This window comes from Trachypithecus francoisi, unplaced genomic scaffold, assembly GCF_009764315.1.
Source record: "Trachypithecus francoisi isolate TF-2019V2 unplaced genomic scaffold, Tfra_2.0 Lachesis_group3, whole genome shotgun sequence".
Classification (NCBI taxonomy): Eukaryota; Metazoa; Chordata; class Mammalia; order Primates; family Cercopithecidae; genus Trachypithecus; species Trachypithecus francoisi.
In genome coordinates this window covers 104,601,704-104,624,968 of record NW_022681468.1, presented here as the reverse complement: position 1 = coordinate 104,624,968, position 23,265 = coordinate 104,601,704, and the positions used below count along the sequence as shown (strand labels likewise).

At 43.8% G+C, this 23,265-nt stretch overlaps 1 protein-coding gene across 5 annotated transcripts in view; it reads left to right on the top strand.

Annotated features, from left to right (window-relative positions):
* The window catches only part of ZNF592 (zinc finger protein 592), a 56,463-nt gene that overhangs the window by 5,578 nt on the left and 27,620 nt on the right, over positions 1 to 23,265 (top strand). The window contains exons 2-3 of one of the 5 annotated variants that reach the window (XM_033190909.1): positions 9,425 to 9,533; positions 21,486 to 21,614. The exons of 1 other annotated variant lie outside the window; for it this stretch is intronic. The gene's annotated coding sequence lies outside the window, so the exon portion shown is untranslated. Of the gene's footprint in view, positions 1 to 9,424; positions 9,534 to 15,809; positions 15,894 to 21,485; positions 21,615 to 23,265 lie in introns of all 5 variants that reach the window. 3 more of the 5 variants (XM_033190912.1, XM_033190910.1, XM_033190911.1) reach the window with 3 other exon arrangements.

The following is a 23,265-nucleotide window of genomic DNA, read 5'->3' as shown; positions in this document are numbered from 1 at the left end:
CCACGACAGTCATTCCTCAAAGCTGTTAGCACTTATGGGCTGTCCTCTAGTCACTGCGTGACTTTGGTTAAGTTCCTTACCTTTTCCATTTCAAATTCTGAAAGTGTTACATCAGGAGGTAATAATGGGCAGCTGGGCACGGTAGCGCATGCTTGTAATCCCAGCAGCACTTTGGGAGGCCGAGGTGGGTGGATCACTTGAGGTCAGGAGTTCGAGACCAGCCTGGCCAATATGGTGAAATCCTGTCTCTACTAAAAATACAAAAATTAGCCGATTGTGGTGGCACACATCTGTAGTCCCAGCTACTTGGGAGGCTGAGGCAGGAGAATCGCTTGAGCTTGGGAGGCTAAGGTTACAGTGAGCAAAGACTATGCCACTTCACTCCAGCCTTGGTAACAGAGCTAGATTCCATTTCAAAAAAAAAGGTGATGATGATGAGGCCTGGCATGGTGGTTTACACTTGTAATCCCAGCACTTTGGGAGGCTGAGGTGGGAGAATTGCTTAAGCGCAGGTCTCGAGACCAGCCTGGGCAACATTGAAAGACCCCATCTCTTAAAAAAAAAAAAAAAAAAAGGAGGTATTGGTGTCTCCTTTTCTCTCATCAACACACTCTGGGGGATGAAAAGGGTGATAATGTCTATGTGTGTGATGGATTGTAGAGCGACTGCCACTGTGTTGAGTGAAGAAAAGGAGTATGTCTGCTGAACAGATTAACTTCTGGTCTCCAATCAGTATGTGTGGTGGGGTAGGAGGACTGCATGACTTTAACTTTTTATTTTTGAGAGGTCTAGGATTATTGCAAAAACTGAGTTTTTGTTTTGTTTGTTTTTAAGGCAGAGTGTCACTCTGTTGCCCAGGCTGGAGTGCAGTGGTGCGATCTCAGCTCACTGCAACCTCCGCCTCCCAGGTTTAAGTGATCTCAGCCTCCTGAGTAGCTGGGACTACAGGCACCCATCACCACACCCAGCTAATTTTTTTTTTTTTTTTTTTTTTTTTTTTTGGTATTTTTAGTAGACATGGGATTTCACCATGTTGGCCAAGCTGGTCTCAAACTGCTAACTTCAAGTGATCCTCCTGCCTCGGCCTCCCAAAGTGCTGGGATTACAGGCGTGAGTTACTGTACCTGGCTGAGATTTGAAAACTTTAAAAAAAGTGTTTTTAAATTTTTTTTTTTTTTTTTTTTAAGAGATGAGGTCTCTATATTGCCTAGGCTAGCCTCAAACTCCTGGGCTCAAGCAATCCTCCTGCCTTAGCCTCTTGAGTAGCCGAGACTATAAACAGTCACCACTGTGCCCAGCCTGAAACTTTTTTGAGTAGTCCAGAGGTGGCATTAAGGGTCCTCTTCCATTAAAATAAATCCACAGACTCATCCAGAGAACACGAGACCTATATCCCAGGTCTAACTCAGAATAGACTTGCTTCTCTGTAAGGACAGAGTTTACAGTAAGATCTTACCTCTGAGTGGAGGGGTAGGGTGGTTTTTACTTTTTTCTTTATATTTTCTTCCTATCATTTGAATTTTATACAGACATATATATATCATTTTTACAAAAACAAACAAGCATCCTGTAAACCTAGTTTCATTTTGGAGACAAACATTGAATGCCCTAAAGCAAAAACTCAAAAGCTGCCTAGAACTATGTCCCTATAGAGATGTATGATGTTGGAGTTGGCCTCCTCTGTCACTCTCAGGATAAGATGCTTTTGTTAGATATGCATTCAAATGGGTGGATTAGGCTAGCACCTCTGATTGGGATAGTCCCTGAATTCAGAGAGGCAGGGCTGCACCCATCTGGGAGGAGCTGATGAGTAGAGTATGATTTGGCTTCTAGCTTCATTAGTTGGTTGCTTTCTTTAGGGGTGTTTCTAAAGAAACCATTCCTTTTCTGGTGTGGCTCTGGGCTGCGTCCTATGGACCACCGGGCTCAGTCTCTCACACACCAGCATGGGGATTCTAGAGGCCTTGATGTTACAACCTGGGGATCAAGCGACTGTGAAGAGAGAGAGTTCCCATGTGTAACCCTCACATGCATTCATGGGATTTCCCAACTTTTAGGAGTTTAGCTCATACTAGGGGCAAGGTAGAGGGCTGCTCCTTATAGCCAGTCTTTGGATGCAGGAACATTTTACCCACATTGCCCTTGGCAAGCTAGAGCCAATGTGAGCCAGCAGAGTGTACTCTGGCTCTGCTTTTATCCCCCTAGTTTGCTGTAGTTTACAACATTCTACTTTTTTTGTCAGTTCAGTTCCTGAAATTGAAGGTATTCCTTTACAAGCCAAAGGGCAGAGTGAGACTACACAGAGAGGTTTTGAAGATAGGTGTCCATTGTAACTGTAAGCCATCTCAGGGACATTGTAGGGCCTGATGACACATTTGAGGCAGAGCTTTGGCATTTTCAGTAAAGGGGGCCCAGGGGTGGGCACTGAGCAGTTCAGATTTTTCTGGACTTGCCCAGCCAAAGCTCTGGTCTGTGTGGCTGGGCTGCTATCTGCCTTTGTGCTGTTATTCTTCCCAGACTTGAACTTAACTGGCTGAGGTTATAAAAACTACTTCACCATTTAATACTTTATTAAGGCTGTAAATCTTTAGGCCCTTAAAAATATTAGATTTTTTTAAAGAGATAGGCATCTTGCTACATTGCCCTGGCTGGATTGGAAATCCTAGGCTCAAATGATCCTCCCTTAAACTTTTTTTTTTTTTTTTTGCTGGGCACAGTGGCTCACTTCTGTAATCCCAGCACTTTGGGAGGCCGAGGTGGGTGGATCACTTGAGGTCGGGAGTTTGAGACCAACCTGGCCAACATGGTGAAACCCCATCTGTACTAAAAATACAAAAAAGTAGCTGGCCATGGTGGTGTGCGTCTATAGTCCCAACTAATTGGGAGGCTGAGGTGGGAGAATCGTTTGAACCTGGGAGTTGGAGGTTGCAGTGAGTGAAGATCGTGCCAGTGTACTCTGGCACGGGTGACAGAGTGAGACTGTCTCAATTAAAAAAGAAAATTATTTTTGTAGCGATGGTGGGGTCTTACTATATTGACCAAGCCGGTCTCAAACTCCTGGCTTCAAATAATCCTTCCACCTTAGCTTCCCAAAGTGCTGGGATTACAGGCATGAGCCACAGCATGTGGCCCTCACCTTCACCAGTAGCTGGGACTACAGGTGTGCCACTGTCCCTGGTCATGGTCATTATTCTTTTTTTTTTTTCTTCAAGAGATAGGGTCCAGCACTGTCACCCAGGCTGGAGTTGGAGTGCAGTGGTGCATTCATAGCTCATTATAGTCTTGACCTCCTGGACTCAAACAATCCTTGCACTTCAGCCTCCAGAGTAGGGACTACAGGCATGGGCCACAATGCTGGTTAATTAGTTTTATTTGTTTATTTCTTTTGTAGAGACAGGGTCTTGCTGTGTTGACCAGGCTGTTCTCAAACTCCTGGCTTGAAGCGATCCTTCCACCTCGGCCTCCCAAAATGTGCAATTACGGTGTGAGTCACTGTGCCTGGCTGCCATTCAGGCTGCCATTCATTCATCTTTTTTTTTTGAGATGGCGTCTCACTCTGTCACCCAGGCTGGAGTGCAGTGGCACGATCTCAGCTCACTGTACCGTTTGCCTCCCGGGTTCAAGCAGTTCTCCTGCCTCAGCCTCCCAAGTAGCTGGGACTACAGGCACACGCTGCCATGTCTGGCTATTTTTTTTTTTTTTTTGTATTTTAGTAGAGATGGGGTTTCACCGTGTTGCCCAGGCTGGTCTCAAACTCCTGAACTCAGGCAATCCGCCCACCTCGGCCTCCCAAAGTGCTAGGATGACAGGCATGAGCCACTGTGCCCAGCCATTAATCCTTTTTAAAAAAAATTTTTTTTGAGACCGTCTCACTCTGTTGTCTAGACTATAGTGCATTGGCGTGATCATGGCTCACTGCAGCTTTGACCAACCAGGCTTAGGTGATCCTCCCACCTCAGCCACCCAAGTAGCTGGGACCACAGGCATTTGCCACCATACCAGCTAATTTTTTGTTTTTGTTTTTGTTTTTTTTGTAGAGATGGGGCTTTGCTATGCTGCCCAGGCTGGTCTTGAACTCCTGAGCTAGGCGATCTGCCCCTCTTGTCATCCCAAAATGCTGGACTTACAGGTGAGAGCCATGGCACCTGGCCTGTTATTCTTAATTAGCATGTTTACTTGTATTTAAAGTCTTGGGGAGGCCAGGTAAGGTGGTTCACACCTGTAATCCCAGCACTTTTGGGGGCTGAGGTGGGTGGATTGCTTGAGCCCAGGAGTTTGAGACTAGCCTAGGCTACATAGCAAAATCCCATCTCTACTGAAAATACAGAAAAAAAAAGCTGGGCATGGTGGCACAGACCTGTATTCAGTCCCAGCTACTTGGGAGGCTGGCGTGGGAGAATCACCCAAGGCTGGGAAGTCTAGGATGCAGTGAGCCATGATTATGCCTCTGCACTCCAGTCTAGGTGACAGAGTGGGACTTTGTCTCTAACTAACTAAATAAGTAAAATTTTGTGGAGCCTTTTTGCAACAGCATTCTACTCTTTTTTTTGCCAATTCAGTTACAGTAGATACCTACCTTAAAGCCTCTTCTTATAGTCTCCCTATGCCCTTTGCCTTGCTAAAGGAACACCCTCAAGATTTTAAATATAAGTAAACATTCTAATTAAGATTGGTATTCCACAGTTGCTTATAAAAGCAACTGTGGACCCAATCCAGAGCTGGTGCTCTGTAGAGCATAAAAGAATCATGTGAGATGAACTTTGCCCTCCAGGATTTCCCCCACTGAAAGCAATTAGAGAATAATTTGCTTTCAGACCAGAAGTATCTTACGGGGGCTTTTCTTTCTGAGGGTGGTGGTTACTGGCATACAGGTCAACCTCTGAGATGGCTGGGTTTACCTCTAGGGAACATTCTCTAGTACCCAAAATGTATTGAATGGCCATTTGGGAGGAGAGAGGTGGTGGCAATGAAGTATTCTCATCTTTCATTACTTTACTTGTCTCCCCTTGACGCTGCTTCCTACCTAAGTGCTATACCCTTTAGGAGAAGCTGGCCTCCTATCCACAAAATATGAACCCCAGTGCCTGTCATTCCATCATTATAGCTTCATTCCTCTGAGTCTAAGGCTTTTGCATTTCCATCTTAGAGTCCTTTTTTAAATTATTTACACCCCCTGGGAGAGATCATACTCTTAGTACATCATCACCAAACAGTAGCTTTAATTATCAGAAATTAATTAAGTCAACTGAGAGAAAGACTGGGACCCAGGCAGGCACTTGGGGGCAAGAGTGTCTGAAGGGACACAATTCTGCATGGGAGGAGAGAAGTGAGGACAGCAAAAGAAACATTCATGCATATCAGTTCCTGCAGTGAACGTTGTTGTACCACCTCATTGCTGACTGTGGGCCCACCTTGGTGGTCCTACTGGCTGGGGCATAGGGTACGGTGTGGGCTAGCCCTGCCTATTACAGGGGTTTTGAGGCAGAGTTGGACTTTGAACCAAGTCTTTAAGGATTGGGGAGATTGTTTTTTTTCCCACTCATTTAAAAAATAATATGTGCTCAGTTTAGAAAAGTTGGGAACATTCAAGAAGAAATTCTTGTAATCTTCCTAATGATAGTTGAGATGGATAGGCAGAGGGGAGTCAGTCTGTCTGATAGAATTTGAGGATAAGTGGTAAAAACAAAACAAAACAACAAAAAAAACACCTACAACAAATAAAATATTGGTCTGAGCATATCATTCTTCTACTCCAAATCCTCCTGTAGCCTTTCATCTTAGAGTAAAAGTCAAAGACCTAGCAATGGCCTGCCATCATCTGCTTCCCAGCTACATCTTCTACTCTTTCTGCTTTAGGGCATGTGCCGCCACGCCTGGCTAATTTTTTGTATTTTTAGTAGAGATGGGGTTTCGCCATGTTGGCCAGGCCAGTCTCGAACTCCTGACCTCAGGGATCCACCCACCTTGGCCTCTCAAAGTGCTGGGATTATAGGCATGAACCAACACGCCCGGCCCAGGAAGTTTTTGAGCAGAGTAAGTGACCTGATAAAAATGGTGTTTGGGAAGGATTAGTCTTAAAGAAACTTGCAGGATGACCAAGTAGGGAAAGACCAGAGAGGGTGAGGAAAGAGCAAGGACAGGGAGTCGGCAGACATGGAATGGAACAGATGACATCAGTGAGACTTGCTGTGTGGCTGCCTTGACAAAGGCTTCCAGTGCTCCCAATGTGGTAGAGTTTAAAGTGTTGTCAGTGGTTTCAAATCAGTTAGCAGGTGGGCTATAAGTAGGAGAAAGGAAAAGGAAGGGTCCTCCTCAGGTCGCTGAAGGTGTTCATCAGGTTGGGGGGTTTGGGGATAAGCAGGCAGTAGTATCCCAGATGGCACCTTCATCTCGCGGGCTGTAATCCCAGGAGAGGAGCCTGTCTGTTCTTTCTGGTCTGCTGAAAACTCTTCATGTCTGAGTGCAGCTGTCAGTGCTCTCAGGCTTTCTTCTGAATCTGCACATATGCTAAGATGGTATCTGAAAGCCATTTGTTCCATCACCTTTCAACTTCATTTTCTATTTCTGTATGTTTATTTCTCAGAACAAATTGTCTTTGATGAACAAACCCATTGGATTGGATTAATTGACTAGAAATACTTATTTCTGAAAGTATTTCTGAATGGATTCTGTTTCATTAGGCTTCTGTCCTGTTTTTGATAAGGGTTGTGCCAAGATGAGATCAGTGAAGAAGTGTTTTTGGTATAATCAACCAAACGGCTGCTGCTTTATGATCTTTTGGTATGAGTCATATTTTGAGATTTGTGTTCCTGATGTCTTCATTTAGAATATACATCTCATGGTTTGCTATGTACCAGGCACTATTCTAGGCACTGGGAATATAACAAGGAACAAAATAAACGCAAATCTTACTCTTATGGGGCTCATTCTGGTTTGTATGCCTTTATAGATAATAAGTAAGATAAAATATAAGAGATGGTGAAAAGTATTATGGAGAAAAATAAAGCAGGGATGATGGATGAGGGGTTTGGTGGGGAGGTAGGTTTTCTATTTTAAATTGAGAAGTCAGAGAAATCTCATTGATTAAATGGCCTTTGAGCAGAGGTCTGAAGGAAGTGAGAGAGGGAGCCACGCAGATATCTGAGGAAAGAGCAATCAGATTGGAGAAAAGAGCAAGTGCAAAAGCCCCTCAGGCTGGAGAGGGTTTAAGGAATCCATGGGGGAAGGTATGGATTTTGGGGATCGTTTGGTGGCTCCACCTCTAGAATTTCTGGTTTAATTGGTCTGAGCTGGAGTTAGGCATTAGGATCACTCCAGGGCTGAGAAGCACTGGTCTGAGGGTTAAATAAGCCTTATCCCCTATATTTGGTGGAGAGATTTGAATGGGTAACTGTGAGTAGGTGACTTCAGCTGTTCTGATGGGAAGGACACGCAAGGGCCCTGTGACCTTGCCAGGAATAACAGGAATCTTCCACAGTAATAAAAACTCTTCAGTTTATGTCCCTTTTCTTATTTGATTACCTCTCCTCTGTAGGCCTCAGTTTCCTTGCTTGTAAAGTAAGTGGTTTAAATTTAATGGTTTCCTAGAGTCTCTTTGGCTCCGATAGTCCTGAATCTTTCTAGTGTTGGAAGAAGCTCTAATCTAGAACAATGCTCTAGAGCAATATTGTCTAATCTTGGTCTTACAACACTCTGTGTGTCATTATGGCAAGGGCTATGGTGAATGTCTCAATACCAAATTGAAGGAAAATTTGTGCCCTATCCCATAGCAGCTTGGGAAGATGAGGGTGTTGGGAAACTTGAAATGTGAAAACTGACCTGCCTGTTCAGAGTTCAAAGTACAAGGGCAGCTTGGTCCTTGGAGGCAGGCAGGAGCCTGAGTGCCAGTCTTAGTTCACTCACTGGTGAGTTCCTTGTGCTGTGTGAAGAATGTGTTATGAACTGTAAAATTCCTATACATCCAAGCATCAGTGTGTGATTAGGGTGACCTGGGAGAAGCAGTCAGCCTGGTAGTGAAGACTGACACTCAGGTTTGTTAGCCATTCTGCAGCCAAACTGCATGATTGCACATATGAGAGAGACTGTCTGGATAACCCAACAGAAACTGGTGGCCAGAGGAACCAAGGTTAATCTGGAGTAAATAACCAGGTATACTCATTGGAGCACCTCCCAATTTATTTACTATTGGACAACAGACCTAAGACACCCCTTGGCCCCGATCTCTAACTTTTGTCCTCATTTGGACAGCACAGTGTCTGCTTGTTAGTTTATGTTTTGAAATGTGAAAGTCCAAATAAAAAAAGGAAAAACTTCCAGGATAGTTTTCTGTAGTTTCTTTCTGTAGAATTGAGATAATTGTTTTCTTTTCCTTTCCTTCTACATTTTTACATTAATATTGTCTGTATTACTATTTAGAATCCAAACTAAATGTTGGTCTGTCAAAATTGGACAAAAATGAAGTCAAGTGAGGGAATGCGGGATTAGAGTGAGAACAGGCAGAATGAGAAATTCAGGGAATGAGTCCTTTTATTACGTAATTTGTGGTATATGTAGTTGATGGGCTATTAACCAGTATTTCTCAACACTAGTCAATTAAATCTGAATCTTAGGGGAGTAGTGGCCAAGTATTAGTAGCTTCCAAAGTTCCCAAGGTGATCCTCATGTTCAGCTACAGTTGAGGACCACCTAGTTTTAAAAAAAGGGTTCTGCCGACTTTGCTCATTTTGTCCGTCCTCCTCATCACCTGCTCGGTGCTGACCTTTTCCTACACCGCTATCTGCCCCCGCCATGATTTCTGCAGCTCACCTGCCCCACTGGCCCCTGCTTGGCCCTCTGCTTCTTCACCTTCAGCGGGCATCCCGAGCACTGGAGGAATAGTTGTGTGGAGGGGTAAACTAAACCCGGCTTTACTTCCCTTGTCTTTCTGTCCTCTCTCCATGCTTCTGGCCAGCAATTTCTGGGGCACTCTGAAAACTTATGAGGGAAAGCTTGCTGGCCACTGAGGTTGGTGGCATAATACTTAACAAACATGTATTTGCTATGTGAAAGGCAGTATTGTAAAAGCTTTATAACTATTAACTCATTTTATCCCTATAATAGCCCATTTTACATATGGGGAAACAGACAGAAATTAAGAATCTTGCCCCAGGTCTCACAGCTAGTAAGTAGTAGAACTAGGATTTGAACCCAGATAGAGTCTGTGCTCTTAACCACCAGGCTATAATAGAGGGAGGGGAGCAGATGTGGAGCTGGGAAGAGTTTTGTCTTTGATTACATTTGTGGCCTGCTTGAATTTATGTTTGGGGATTTTTCTCTGGGTCTTACATTTGAATTATTATTATTAGTTTTTTAAACTATCTTTCCTTACTCTAACATTTACCTTCAGACCCACTTAAAAAACATTTTGTTTTTCTTCTTTCCTTAGGTGGTGTTTGGACTCTAGACCATGTGCCTAGGTAGAAGTTTTTCCTTTCTCTGCAGCTCTGCTCCCCTAGCAACGCTCGCCACACCCTTGTTTTGAGATCCTCTCTAAGGTATGATGTCTAGGCTGACCTGAGCTGGCCTTAAAAAGCCAAGAGTTTAGACATGAGATTTTTTTGTTCCCTGGATTTTGTTTTTTTTGATGATAAAATACATATAACAAAAGTTACCATTTTTAAGTGTGCAGCTCAGTGGCATTAAATACTTTCACGGTTGTGCAAGCATCACCACTGTCCATCTCTAGAACCTGACATCATCTCGTACTAAAACTCTGTATCTATTAAACAATAACTCCCCCTCTCTCCCCCGCTAACCCCTGGCAACCACAATTCTCCTTCTTGTCTCTATGAATTTGCCTACTCTAGGGACCTCGTATAAGTGGAATCATTCAGTATTTGTCTGTTGTAGCATGTGTCAGAATTTCCTTCCTTTTTAAAGCTGAATGATATTCCATTGTATGTATATACCACATTTTGTTTATCCTTTCATCTGTTGACAGATACTTGGGTTACTTCCACCTTTGAGTGTTACGAATAATGCTGCCATGAACATGGGTGTACAAATATCTTGTGTCCCCCCACTCTTAATTCTTTTGAGTATATACACCCAGAAGTGGAATTGCTGGATCATATGGTAATTCTGTTTAATTTTTTAAGGAACTGCCAACTGCTTTCTATAGCAGCTGTACCATTTTACATTCCCACCAGTGATGCACAAGGAATCTGATTTCTCCACATCCTCACTGGCACTTGTTATTATTGGTTTTGGTTTTTGTTTTTTTGTTTTGTTTCTTTTGAGACAGAGTCTAACTCTTTTGCCAGACTGGAGTGCAGTGACGTGATCTTGGCTCACTGCAACCCCCACCTCCTGGGTTCAAGTGATTCTCCTGCCTCAGCCTCCTGAGTAGCTGAGACTACAGGTGCGTGCCACCACACCCAGCTAAATTTTATATTTTTAGCGGAGACGGGGTTTCACCATGTTGGCCAGGATGGTCTCCATCTCTTGACATGTGATCCGCCCGCCTCAGCCTCCCAAAATTTTGGGATTACAGGTGTGAGCCACCGCACCTGGCCTTGTTTTGTTTTTAAATAATAGCCATCCTGATGGGTGTGTGATCTTGGTGGTTACCTTAGTTGGACCCATAAAGTCTACTAGCCAAGGGGTGGGTCCCTATTGTGCTGAAATGTACAAATATAGAAAAAAAATATGATAAACCTCAGTGTACTCACTCAGATTCAGTAGTTATCAATTGATGATCTTTTTGTTTTGTTTTGTTTTTAGTATTTTGTTTTTTTGGGACAGGGTCTTGCTCTATCACCTAAGCTGGAGTGCAGTGGCGCGATCAAGGCTCACTGTAGCCTTTACCTCCTGGATTCAAGCAGTCCTCCCACCTCAGCCTCCCGAGTAGCTGTGACTACAGGCACACGCCACCATACCTGGCTACATGGTCAATCTTGTTTCATTTATATATCTCCTCCTTGCACTCTTCCTCTTGCTCTGTGTTATTTTGAGGCCAATTCCAAATGTCACATTATTTTATCTGTAAACATTTCACTCTGTGAAGACTCTTAATATTCCATTTGTCTGATCGTAGAAAGGCACATAGGGACATGTTATTCCCTATCATTCCCTTGGATCACCAGAGACATACAGTAGGCACATATAGAACACCTGGATATTGGATCTGTTGCCATGCTGAATTGTTGGTGAAAGGCTGCTTTGGCTGGGGCCTTACTTTTCTGCTGAAGGCTGGCTTCCCTCAGGTCTGAGCAGTTTTGGTGAAAGAGCACACCCAGATATCTGTTGAGAGGGGAAGGAGAGAAGAGGGAGGAAGAGAGGCATGAGGGAGGGAGCAGGATCTGGAGAGTCGGGGTGGAGAGAGAGACAGAGACAGAGAGAGAGAGGACAGGGGAAGAGAAGAGAGGGAGAGAAAGTGTACCTTGAAGGAAGAAATAGGGGGAGAGAGGATGAGAAAGAGAAGAGTGTGTGTGTGTGTGTGTGTGTGTGTGTGTGTGTATGTGAGAAAAGGGGAATAAGAACAGAACACTTGGAAAAAAAAAAAAAAGAACAGAACACTTGGAAGAGAAACTTTAGCACCTCTTTGACTCACCAGCTCCTAAACTTCTGTGGTGATCTAAGGCGACCATAGAGATGCCTCTAAGAGTAATAGCATGCTCTTTGTGTCCCTCTAGACCTGTCAGTTTAGGAAGCTTTGGAACTGTAGGTTGTCTATGGTAGATGAGACTGGTGGCACCCTCAAAACCACCAAAGAAAGAGTGAATCTGTGGAATGGCCACTTTCTGTTTTCTTTTTGTTTTTCAAGATGGAGTCTCATTCCGTAGCCCAAGCTGGAGTGCAGTGGCGTGATCTCGGCTAACTGCAACCTTCGCCTCTGGGGCTCAAGTGATTGTCCTGCCTCAGCCTCCCAAGTAGCTGGGACTAGAGGCATGCACCACCATACCCAGTTAATTTTTTTGTATCTTTCATAGAGATCGTTTGTGTTTTTAGTTTCACCATGTTGCCCTGGGTGGTCTCAAACTCCTGAGCTCAGGTGATCCACCCACCTCGGCCTCCCAAAGTGCTAAGATTACAGGTGCGAGCCACCGTGCCCGGCCAACACTGTTTTCTAGGGTCCTTTGCATCGGGAGTTGAGGCTTGGTTCACAGCAGGTCTGAGGCTGCTGGCTTCTTGCTTAAATTTAGGGTCCCCCACTACCAAGAGATGATGCATTTACGAAGTTCACTGGGAGGAACACGCCAGGATGGTGTGTGAACAAGAGGAGTCCTGTCCCCCTTTTTCTCAAATCTCTGGGTCCTGTTTCCTTCTAACAAAGTGTGGTGCCAGGTTATTGCTGAGATCTGTTTGCAAATAAGGAAAGGTAAAGGGGGTACAGGTTACAAAGTATCAGTTTGTATCTAAATTGTCAGCTCTGTGTAAACTGCAGTTGCTGTCTCTGCCTAGTTTCTACTTGTCCCAGTCAGTTTTATTGTCTTCTATAATCCCAGCTCCCTCCAGTTCTGTCTTTTTCTATCTTTTAAAAAAGATAGCACCTTTATCGAGATATAATTCACATGCCATACAATTTACCCATTTAAAGTGTACAATTCAATGGTATTTCAGTTTGTTCAGAGTTGTATTTTCTTTTTTTAGATTTCTTTTCTTTTCTTTCTTTCTTTCTTTTTTTTTTTTTTTGATAGGGTTTTGCTGTGTCACTTACCCTGGAGTGCAGTGGTGCAATCACAGCTCACTGCAGCCTCAACCTCCCAAGCTCAAGCAATCCTCCCACCTCAGCCTCTTGAGTAGCTGGGACTACAGACATGTGCCACCACTCCTAGCTAATTTTAATTTTAATTTTTTTTTTTTGGTGGAAATGGGGTTTTGCCATGTTGCGCAGCTTGTATTGAACTCCTGGCCTCAAGTGATCTACCTGCCTCAGCCTCTTGCTTGGGCTTACAGGCACGAGCCATAGTGCCTAGCCAGTATCTTCTTATCTTCTTTCCTTTTCTTTCTTTTTTCTTTTCTTTTCTTTTCTTTTTTTTTTTTTTTTGAGACAGTTGTGCTCTGTCGCCCAGGCTTGAGGCTGGAGTGCAGTGGCGCGATCCCAGCTCACTACAACCTCTGCCTCCTGGGTTCAAGCGATTCTCCTGCCTTAGCCTCCTGAGTAGCTGGGATTACAGGCGTGCACCACCACACCTGGCTAATTTTTGTATTTTTAGTAGAGACAAGATTTCATCATGTTAGCCAGGCTGGTCTCATACTCCTGACCTCAAGTGATCCACCTGCCTCAGCCTCCCAAAGTGCTGGGAGTACAGGCGTGAGCCCCTGTGCCCAGCCTTTTGTGTCTTTTTTTCTTAAGACTCAGGCCCACCCTGTACCTACCTCTTCCCTATGGTTCTCAGAGCTAGCCTTTTCTTTCCTCTGGTGTCACACTGATCCCATCCTCAACACAAATGACCTTATGGGACATCGGCCAATAGGCACTCCCCACTGATAAAATATTTAATTTAATCAGCCATTACAGGGATCCAAGATTCATAGACAAGGGCACTTTAGGTAGACCCCTTCCCACTGGCAAAGTCCTATAACCACTGAAGGTCTCTCTAAAATTTTAAGAAGTGAAACAAAAATTTACATATTTGCAAAATGTTTGATTCATAATAAACCCACTTGGGAATCTGTGACTATCTTGAACAATCTTAACTCTGGACAAATGAGCTTGTCAAATTGTTCCTCTTCCTTTCTTCCTTTTTTTTGAGACTGTTGCCTTGGCTAGAGTGCAATAGCATGATCTCAGCTCACTGCAACCTCCACTTCCTGGGTTCAAGCAATTCTCCTGCCTCAGCCTCCTGAGTAGCTGGGATTACAGGTGCCCACCACCATGCCTGGCTAATTTTTGTATTTTTAGTAGAGATGGGGTTTCACCATGTTGGTCAGGCTGATCTCGAACTCCTGACCTCAGATGTTCAGCCCACCTCAGCCTCCCGAAGTGCTGGGAATATAGGCTTGAGCCACTGCACCTGGCCTGTTCCTCCTTTCTAATGGTGGATTACCTTCCTGTAAACACACTGGAATTTACAAAAAGACAATAAGGTAATGAACAATTATATAATATATGCTGGGTGGTGATAAGTGCTGGGAAGAAAATAAAGCAGTGTAAAGGGATAAAGATTGATGGTGGGGTTGGAGATTGGTATCTCATGTAGAATGGTCATGGAAGGCTCCTGACAAAGGGACATTGGATTAAAGGCCTGAAGAAGTCAGGAAGTGAGCCCACCGAGATCTGGTGGGAGAATGTTTCAAGCAGAGGGAATGGTGACTGCAGAGGCTCGGGATGGAGCATGACCAGCATGCCTGAAGAATGTAAGGAGGCCTTTGTGTGCCCGGACAGACTGGGTGAGAGAGAGGCATAGGAGATGGGGGCGGTGCCTTCATCCCGGCTGTGGAGGCCGTGGGAAAGATGGGGTTTCACTCTGAGGGAGATGGGATGGTGTTGAAGGGTTTTGAAGAGAGTAGGGACATGATGTGATGTGTGCTTTAACATTTTAAAATTGTTCTCACTCATAGGTGGGAATTGAACATTGAGAACACTTGGACACAGTAAGGGGAACATGGCACACCGGGGCCTGTCATGGGATGGGGCGGGGGTGGGGATAGCATTAGGAGATATACCTAATGTAAATGACGAGTTAATGGGTGCAGCACACCAACATGGCACATGTATACGTATGTAACAAACCTGCCCGTTGTGCACATGTACCCTAGAACTTAAAGTATAATAAAAAATTTGAAAACAAATTATCTTATTTTTTGAGATGGGATCTCATTGTGTTGCCTAGGCTGGAGTGCAGTGGCTATCCTCAGGTGCATTCCTGGCTCACTGCAGCCTCAAATTCCTGGGCTCAAGTGATCCTCCTACCTCAGCCTCCTGAGTAGCTGGTACTACAAGCATGGACCACTGTGCCCAGTGGCAATGTACGTTTCAAAAGCAATACTCTAGCTGCTGTGTTGGGAATGACTAGTAGAGGCAAGGGTGGAAGCAAGGAGTTCAATTGGCAGGCTTTTGTGGGAACACAGGAGAGAGATGATGGTAGAGGTAGTGAGAAATGGCTGGACTTGAATATATTTTGAAGGTTGTGTTGATAGGATATGCTTGTGGATTGGATGAAGGGTGTGAAAGAAAGAGAGGTTTAAGCCTAAGCAGCTGGAAGAATGGCATTTTCATTTACTGAAATGGGGAAGGCTGTAGGAGGAAATCAAGAGCTAGATTTTAGACATAGTAGATCTGAGGTGCCTATTAGATATCCAAGTAGAGATCCAAATCTAGAAATAATAATTTAGTGAGTGTCTACTGAGGGGCTTATAAAATAGCAGGAAAGAGAACACTTTACTGAAATGTTCAGTAAACTACAGTAAAGGTAGAAAATTATGATGTGAGGAAGAATAAATAAAGCAAAAGGGAACAAAAGGGAGAGTGAGGTGACTTCTGTAGGAATTCTGTGCCCTTGATGAGCCTCAGTGGTGCCCAAAGATGTTTCCAGTGGATTATGTATGTGTAGGTGCTCAAGAGCAGGGTCAGGGCCTTCAGCTTTGTGCCTTCAGTGCCAGTCGTAAGTCTTAGCATTGGGTGACGGTTCCCCTCTCTGAGCCTCAGTTCTCCATGTTTAAAAAATGAAGAGTTTGGACTAGACCAGTGCACTAGAATTACCTGGGAAGCTTTAAAAACAAACCCCAAAAGCAGGGATCCATCCTAGACCTATTGAATCAGAATTTTCATGGTGGAGCCTGTGTATCTGTATTTTTAAGTCATTCCCCATGTTACTCTTTTGCAGTCCGTCCACCAGCAGCCTTCAGACAGGCATTTGGAAGCCCCTGGACCAGATAATTTCTAAGGGCCCCTTCGGCTTTAACATCTTGTGAGTCTTGTTAGAATGTTTGCAATATAATTCTGTCCTTGAAATCTTCAGTTGGCGTGGAAAAGGCATGGCAGGAGGAGAGGAGAAGCTGCCTCTGGGCGAAGGACACCTTGCACAGGGCAAGCAGGGGCAGGTACATCAGCCAGGGGATTGAAGAGACATCCAGGAATGGCTCTGGGAGCAGTGGGAGCAGTGACAACTCACCTGCCATGGGGAGCCAGGTGTGTTAGGTCACGGAAATAGAGGGGAAAGACATGACCCCAACACAGGAGAGGCTCACATACTGATGGGAAAGAGTGACGAGAAAACAAATGATTCCAACCCCCTGTGAGAAGTGCTGCCACAGAGGAAGAGAGGCCTGGGTGTCAGGAGAAAAGTGGAGCAGGAGGAGGGCAGAGGACTGGAGTTGCAGCACTCAGAGAAGGCATCAGAAGGGGACCCTGGAGCCGAAACTTGGGGATGAGGAGTTCTTAGGCAGGTTTGTGTTTGGGGCCCTGGTGGGTTGGGGTATCAGGTATTCTTCTCTAGTCAGGGGGATAGCTCAAACCCTGGCACAGAGGCATGAGAGAGTGTGAGATAACCACCACTGGGGTCAGAATGAAAGGTATCCTGACAAGTTGCTGGAGAGGGGCAGAGACCACATTGGAATGAATCCTCCATGTGAGGCTGAAGGGTTTGAGCTCCATCCTGAACACCATGGAGATTTTGAACAGGACATCTTGGTGATCAGATGTATGTTTCACAGCAAATTTTATGGCAACATGTGCATTAGAGGGGCTACACTAAGTGGAGGAAAGACAAGTAAAAAAGGTTTGTTTTTTTTTTTTTGCCTGAGCAGCTGTTTCTTATGTACTGCTGAGAATCTCTTTGGGCCATTTTTTGCTGCTGGCTTGAACAGCAGGTGTCTCATAAAATGAAACATTGGCCATTGACTGACTCAGAACATCTGACACTTGGAGTGACATAGACCTATAATCAGGCCTCAGATGTGTATTCAAGAGGCCAGTGAGATGTATATGCTATGGAGTCTGCTTGTCCACCTTAGCAGTTAATTTTTATGTAGAAATCCGTTAAGTTCTAGATTAATTTGCCCAGCCATTGTAGCCTAGCCTGTTCAAGGACTCAGAGATCTTTAAAGTTAGTTTAATTTTACATACTAAACCAATGCCTACCTAGGGTCTTCACACAAGTAATTATTGATACCATAGGAGTGAAAGCCAATTCCATGTGGTCACAATTCCTTATTCTTTTAGCTATACCATTCCCAATCTGGGGTTTTGTTCTGAGGCTCTTCTTTTCTGTGTCCTCTGATCCTACTGAAGTTTCACTGAGTTCCCTTCGCTACCACCCATGAAAGCAGTGTCTCGATGATTAATGTTCCTGCTCGAGTTCAGGCAGAGGCTCTGTACATCTTGGGAGCAGCAGCTTACTCTTGAACTTGTTTGCTCATTCTGACTTTCCCCTTGTCTGCTTCCATTCCTGGTACAACCTAGGGAGACCCTGTCTCTACAAAATTAAAAGAACTGGCCAGGCATGGTGGTGCATGCCTGCAACCCCAACTACTCAGGAGCCTGAGGCGGGAGGATCACTTGAGCCCAGGAGGTGGAGGCTGAAGTGAGCTATGATCACACCATTGTACTCCAGCCTGGGCGACAGAGGGAGACCCTGTCTCAAAGCAAACAAACAAAAAAATAAAAACTCTTAACAATTACAAACAATAATGCAACACAGATACTAGTATTTAAGCCATCGTCAGTCACGTGGGGGAGCAGGGTAGAGAGTTCACCCACAGATTGTAAAACATCCATCCATCTTTCCTTCCAGTCCTAATACAATGAACAATGGCAAATTCAAGAAAACTTGTTTTTGTTTTTGTCTCACAGTTCAGTGTTCCTTAAATCATGCTGCCTTTCACTTTCATTTTATAAATCGACAACATTTTATTTGCTTCCTTGTCTTATTAAACAGAATATATTGACTAGAGATCAGATTTTTCTTAATGCATTTTGGAGTGCCTCTGCCTCCTTAATGTCTTGTTACTGAACTTTTATTAATCTACTATTACTGAACTTAGCATTGCTGAAGTAACAGATAACAAAGTTTAATGTTGCTTGAAATTTGAAGGCTTTGTTGCAGAGGGGGGAAAAGCTCATGTTCTTAGTTCCTCAGAACCTTTTTTATTTTTATATTTGAATATGTGAATGTTACTACATTTATATATTTTTGTACCTGTGATAATTCAGGATATTTTCTGACAGTAGATAAAATCATCTTTTGTCTACATCTTTTATTTCTTTTTTTAACAAGTCACCACCCACCAGGGGTTTAATTCTCCTAATAAAAAGGAGAGAGGGACCCTGCCTTGTCCCCATCCAGGGGTGAAGATCTACAGAGCACCCTGGGAATGTCCAAGCCCAGTACATATTTTATTTCAAACTTCAAAATACTGCCCTCTTCTCTCTAGTATTATGAGGTTTGATGAACAAACCTATAATTTAGTTATACTTTCTCCTTTCTCCTAAATTTTCATCTCTCCAGAAAAAAAAATAGAGCTCTAATTTTTAGGCTCTCATTAGAAAGCCCTTTCATTTACTTTATAACTTCAATCTCTGAGATTTCTCAGGACCTCTTCCAACTCTGGTATGTTTTTCTTGAGGTATAGGGAACCCAAACTGCACAGCACATGTAGCTACAGACACAGAGTGGTTTTGAATAAGGGCAGGATCACAAGTTCTAATTTGCTTACAGTGTTCTTTCTGATAATGCCCAGCATTTTCTGGACTTTTTGTGATCAAACATGCAATGTGGTATATTAAGGGAACGGTCTAAGCTGATTGAACAGTGTAGCTTAAAATCCATTATTCTAAAAGTATAATTGGTATTACTTTTCCCTGAATGTTCCTTCACATTTGCCTTCACTGATGGTGACTTGCTATAATTTTGCCTATTTATACAGCCTCATGAGAACCTGTCTTTTAATTTTGCGTTTTGATTAGGAACAGCTTTAAGGCCATTTGCAAACTTGAAGGTTTTACTTTATTGCTTCTACAAATATTTATTGAGTACCTAATAGGGAATCCAGTGATGAGTGAAATAGATAAGCCTCTTCCTTCATGAAACTTACATCCTAACATTCTTCTGCTAGATTATTGGGTCCCAAAGCATTTATATAATTATGAAGACTTCCTTTTTAAAATAAATTTTTCATGAGTCATTATTCAGTAGTGGTGTGTCTAATGGCTGGTCCTTGAGAACACATATGTGGATGTGAAGCTGGGTTCCCTTATGGGTTGGAAACCACCATTCTAGGTAATTTATGAAAGCATAAAGCTCTAGTCCAAAACTAGTCAATGGGTTAAAAACTCTACTGGTTATATTTCTCCATGAATGAGAATTACATGAGGACATATATACGGATGCACACAGACAACATACCTTCACCCAAGTTTTATGGAAGTCAGTTGTTATTTTGTTCTGTTTTTTTTTTTGTTTTTTGGTGGGATCTTAGTATTTAAAGTCTGTAGAAATTCTGTCTACTAGTCTACTGGTTCTGCCATAATTATATATAATCATACTATTTTTTTTTCTTTGAGACAGAGTCCTCACTCTGTTGCTTAGGCTGGAGTGCAGTGATGCCATGTCAGCTCACTGTAACCTCTGCCTCCCAGGTTCAAGCAATTCTCCTGCCCCTAGCTGAGATTACAGGTGTGTGCCACCATGCCCGGCTAGGTTTTGTATTTTTAGTAGAGGCAGGATTTTGCCATGTTGGTCAGGCTGGTCTCAAACTCCTGACTTTAGGCGATCCACCCGCCTTGGCCTCCCAAAGTGCTGAGATTACAGGCATGAGCCACAGCACCTGGCCACTGTTTTTTCTTTTCCTAAGACAGGGTCTCGTTCTGCCACCTGGGCTGGAGTGCAGTGGCGCAATATTGGCTTACTGCAACCTCTGCCTCCCAGGTTCAAGTGATTCTCTTGCCTCAGCCTCCTAAGTAGCTGAGACTACAGACATCTGCCACCATAGCTGGCTAATTTTTGTATTTTTGGTAGAGAGACAGGTTTCACCATGTTGGCCAGGCTGGTCTCGAACTCCTGACCTCAAGGGATCCACCTGCCTCAACCTCCCAAAGTGCTGAATTACAGTCATGAGCCACTGTATCCAGCCAATCATACCGAGTTTTGTTGTTGTTGTTGTTGTTGTTGTTGTTGTTTGAGATGGAGTCTCGCTCTGTTGCCCAGGCTAGAGTGCAGTGACGCAGTCTCAGCTCATTGCAACCTCCACCTCCTGGATTCAAGAGGTTCTCCTGCGTCAGCCTCCCGAGTAGCTGGGTTTACAGGTGCGCACCACCATTCCCGGCTAATTTTTGTATTTTTAGTAGAGATGGGTTTCACTATGTTGGCCAGTCTGGTCTCGAACTGACCTCAAGTGATCTGCCCACCTCAGCCTCCCGAAGTGCTGGGATTACGGGCGTGAGCCACTGTGCCCAGCCGAATCATATTGTTTTTATACCCTCAAATAATTCCAACAGGGTGATTTGGCATGCTGAGGCCGTTTCAAAACTAAGATGCTCCTTACCCACATCTAGTTGATATGTTCACTTAAATGTTTGGTAAAATTTCCTGGGCAAACTAGTAGACCCTGTGATAAACAATAGGATTTATGTTCATCTTTAAAAAATATTTCCAGATATTCACTAGGTAGAAACTTATTCTGAGAGATAGTATAGTCGTCAGTCTGCCAGTCTTGGAGTTGTTCTTTACCCCCAAGGGGACTGGTCATATTGTTGCAAATTCCATTATCTCACCTTTGAGTGAAATTTACTCCCAGCCTCCAAACCAGTGATCCTGCCTTGCCTCTTGACTAGGCCACTCTACATCACTCAGTGAGCTCACCAGGTCTGGATCTATCTAGCTCATTCAGTGAGACATGGGGTCTCACTATGTTGCCTATGTTACTTGAACTCCTAGGCTCAAGCGATCATCCCACCTTGGCCTCCCACCAAAGTGCTAAAAATAATGAAGTTACGTAAGTAATGCAATTTGAAACAAATAGTTTGAATAATTTTAAAATGAAGATAAACAAAAGAGAAAATAATTTCATCTGTTGAGATACTATTTTTTTTTTTTTGAAACGGAGTCTAGCTCTGTCTCCCAGACTGGAGTGCAGTGGCACGATCTTGGCTCACTGCAACCTCCGCCTCTGGGTTCACGCCATTCCCCTGCCTCAGCCTCATGAGTAGCCGGGACTACAGGCACCTGCCACCACGCCCACCTAATTTTTTTGTATTTCTAGTAGACACAGGGTTTCACTGTGTTAGCCAGGATGGTCTTGATCTCCTGACCTCATGATCCGCCCACCTCGGCTTCCCAAGGTGCTGGGGATTACAGGCATGATCCACCACTCCCAGCCGAGATACTTTTAACATTTGGAATATTCTTGTAACCTAACTCCATTCTGGAGTATTTTTTCTAGTCTGTCCATTTGTCTTTCCTCTTTTAATTGCCTGCTCATCACCCTCACTCATTTTTCTAATGGGTTGCTCATCTTTTACTTATTGCTTTGTAAGGGCTTTTTGTTTTTGTTTTTGTTTTAAGGAGCGGAGAGTTTAATAGGCAAGAAGGAAGGGAGAAGACAGAAGGAAGACGCTCCCCTGTACAGAGACAGAGGGAGGGGGGCTCCAAAGCCGAAAAAGGAGGTCCCCACTGGCCACGGATACCAGTCAGGTATATATGCAGAGGCTGGAGGAGGCGGTGTTTGATTTGCATAGGGCTCAGAGGATTGGTTTGACTAGTCATGTCATTCACGTAGAGAAAAAGTTGGCCCTCCCACCCTCGTCTTTTAATATACAAATGCATGGTGCCATGACGTTCTACACACGTGAGGATATGTGGGGGTGGCCATGTTGCCAGGAACTTGTAGGGAAAGGGCAAGAAGGCTACAGGAATCTCCATGTTTGGGTGGACTCAGTTTCTAATGGTCGACTTGCATATCAAAGGTTGCTGGCCTGGCTCTAAGAGCCCGGGCTTTACAAGAAACTTTTCCAGAGATGCTTTAAAACTTCCCAGTGACCCCTTTTCCTACAACACTCCCCCACTGTGGAGATGCCGTACTAACTCTGTTAGGGGGTTTTGGGCGACGACTCTTTTCTGGCTACTTCCTGCTGAAAAGGGGCGTCAAATGGGGAACAGCAGCTAGGGCTCCTCCTGGGGTTGGTCTAAGACTCCTCAGAAGATGGTGTGTCCATGTGTGGTTCAGTTTATAGCACCATTTGGAGTTTGATTGCAGTCTGATGATTGAATTTCCTTTCCTGGCCCATACTTCAAAATGATACAGCTCTAATGAGTGCAGGAACACCAGGGTTCTTGGTCCTCATGCTGGTTTAGAGAAAACGACACGGACACAACGTGGAGTGGTTTTAAGGAGTGGAGCATTTAATAGGCAAGAAGGAAGGGAGAAGACAGAAGGAAGAAACTCCCTTGTACAGAGACAGATGGAGGGGGGCTCCAAAGCCAAAAGAGGAGGTCTCTTTATAAGGGCTTTTTATGTCTTAGTTAAGATATCAATGATAATTATATGTTGCAAATATTCCTTTTGATTTGTTGTTTGCCTTTTAACTTTGTGCTGGCAGGTTTTTGGTAAATATAACTTTTTTATTGGTTTTTTCTTTATAGTTTCTTCTTTTGCTTTGTAACAGGGTACATTTTGATTAATTTCTATTTAAAAACAATGTGATGCTTTAGAGCAAGGTTCAAGTAAATATAAACATGTAGGTACACGGTAGAGCACCTTATTCACAGTTATTGATTGCTGCTGTTTTTGGTTTTTCTTACTGGGGCTAAATAGAAAACAGGATGTGATCTTTGGCTTTTAAAGGCTTTCAGCTTTGGCATTTAAAACATTTATTCTTCTTAAAAATAGAGTCTCACTGTGTTCCCCGGCTACTCTCAAACTCCTGGGCTCAAGTGATCTTCCTCCCTTGGCCTCCCAAAGTGCTAAGATTACAGGTGTGAGCTACTGTGCCTGACCTAAAATCTCTATAAGTTTTTTTTCTGCTGCTAATATTGAGCTCTCACACCATTTACTAGCTCTGATTTTCCAGCAAAAGATTTACTTCTGACCATTCTCAGTCAATCCCTGAGATTTCTCTATGAGGAGAGCTTTACTTCTGATGTAATCTTTCTCTGCTTCAAGCCTCTGCAACTTCATATTAGATAATAGCAGACTCCCAGCTAATCCTTATACACACAATCAACTTCTCCTCCTCTTCTCCCACATGCTTTCTCCATCTCCTTAATGAGAGCTGGGAAATCTATTCTGCCCTTTCCTCTCAATCTTTTTTTTCCTAGACAGTTTTGTTTTGTTTTTTTGAAATGG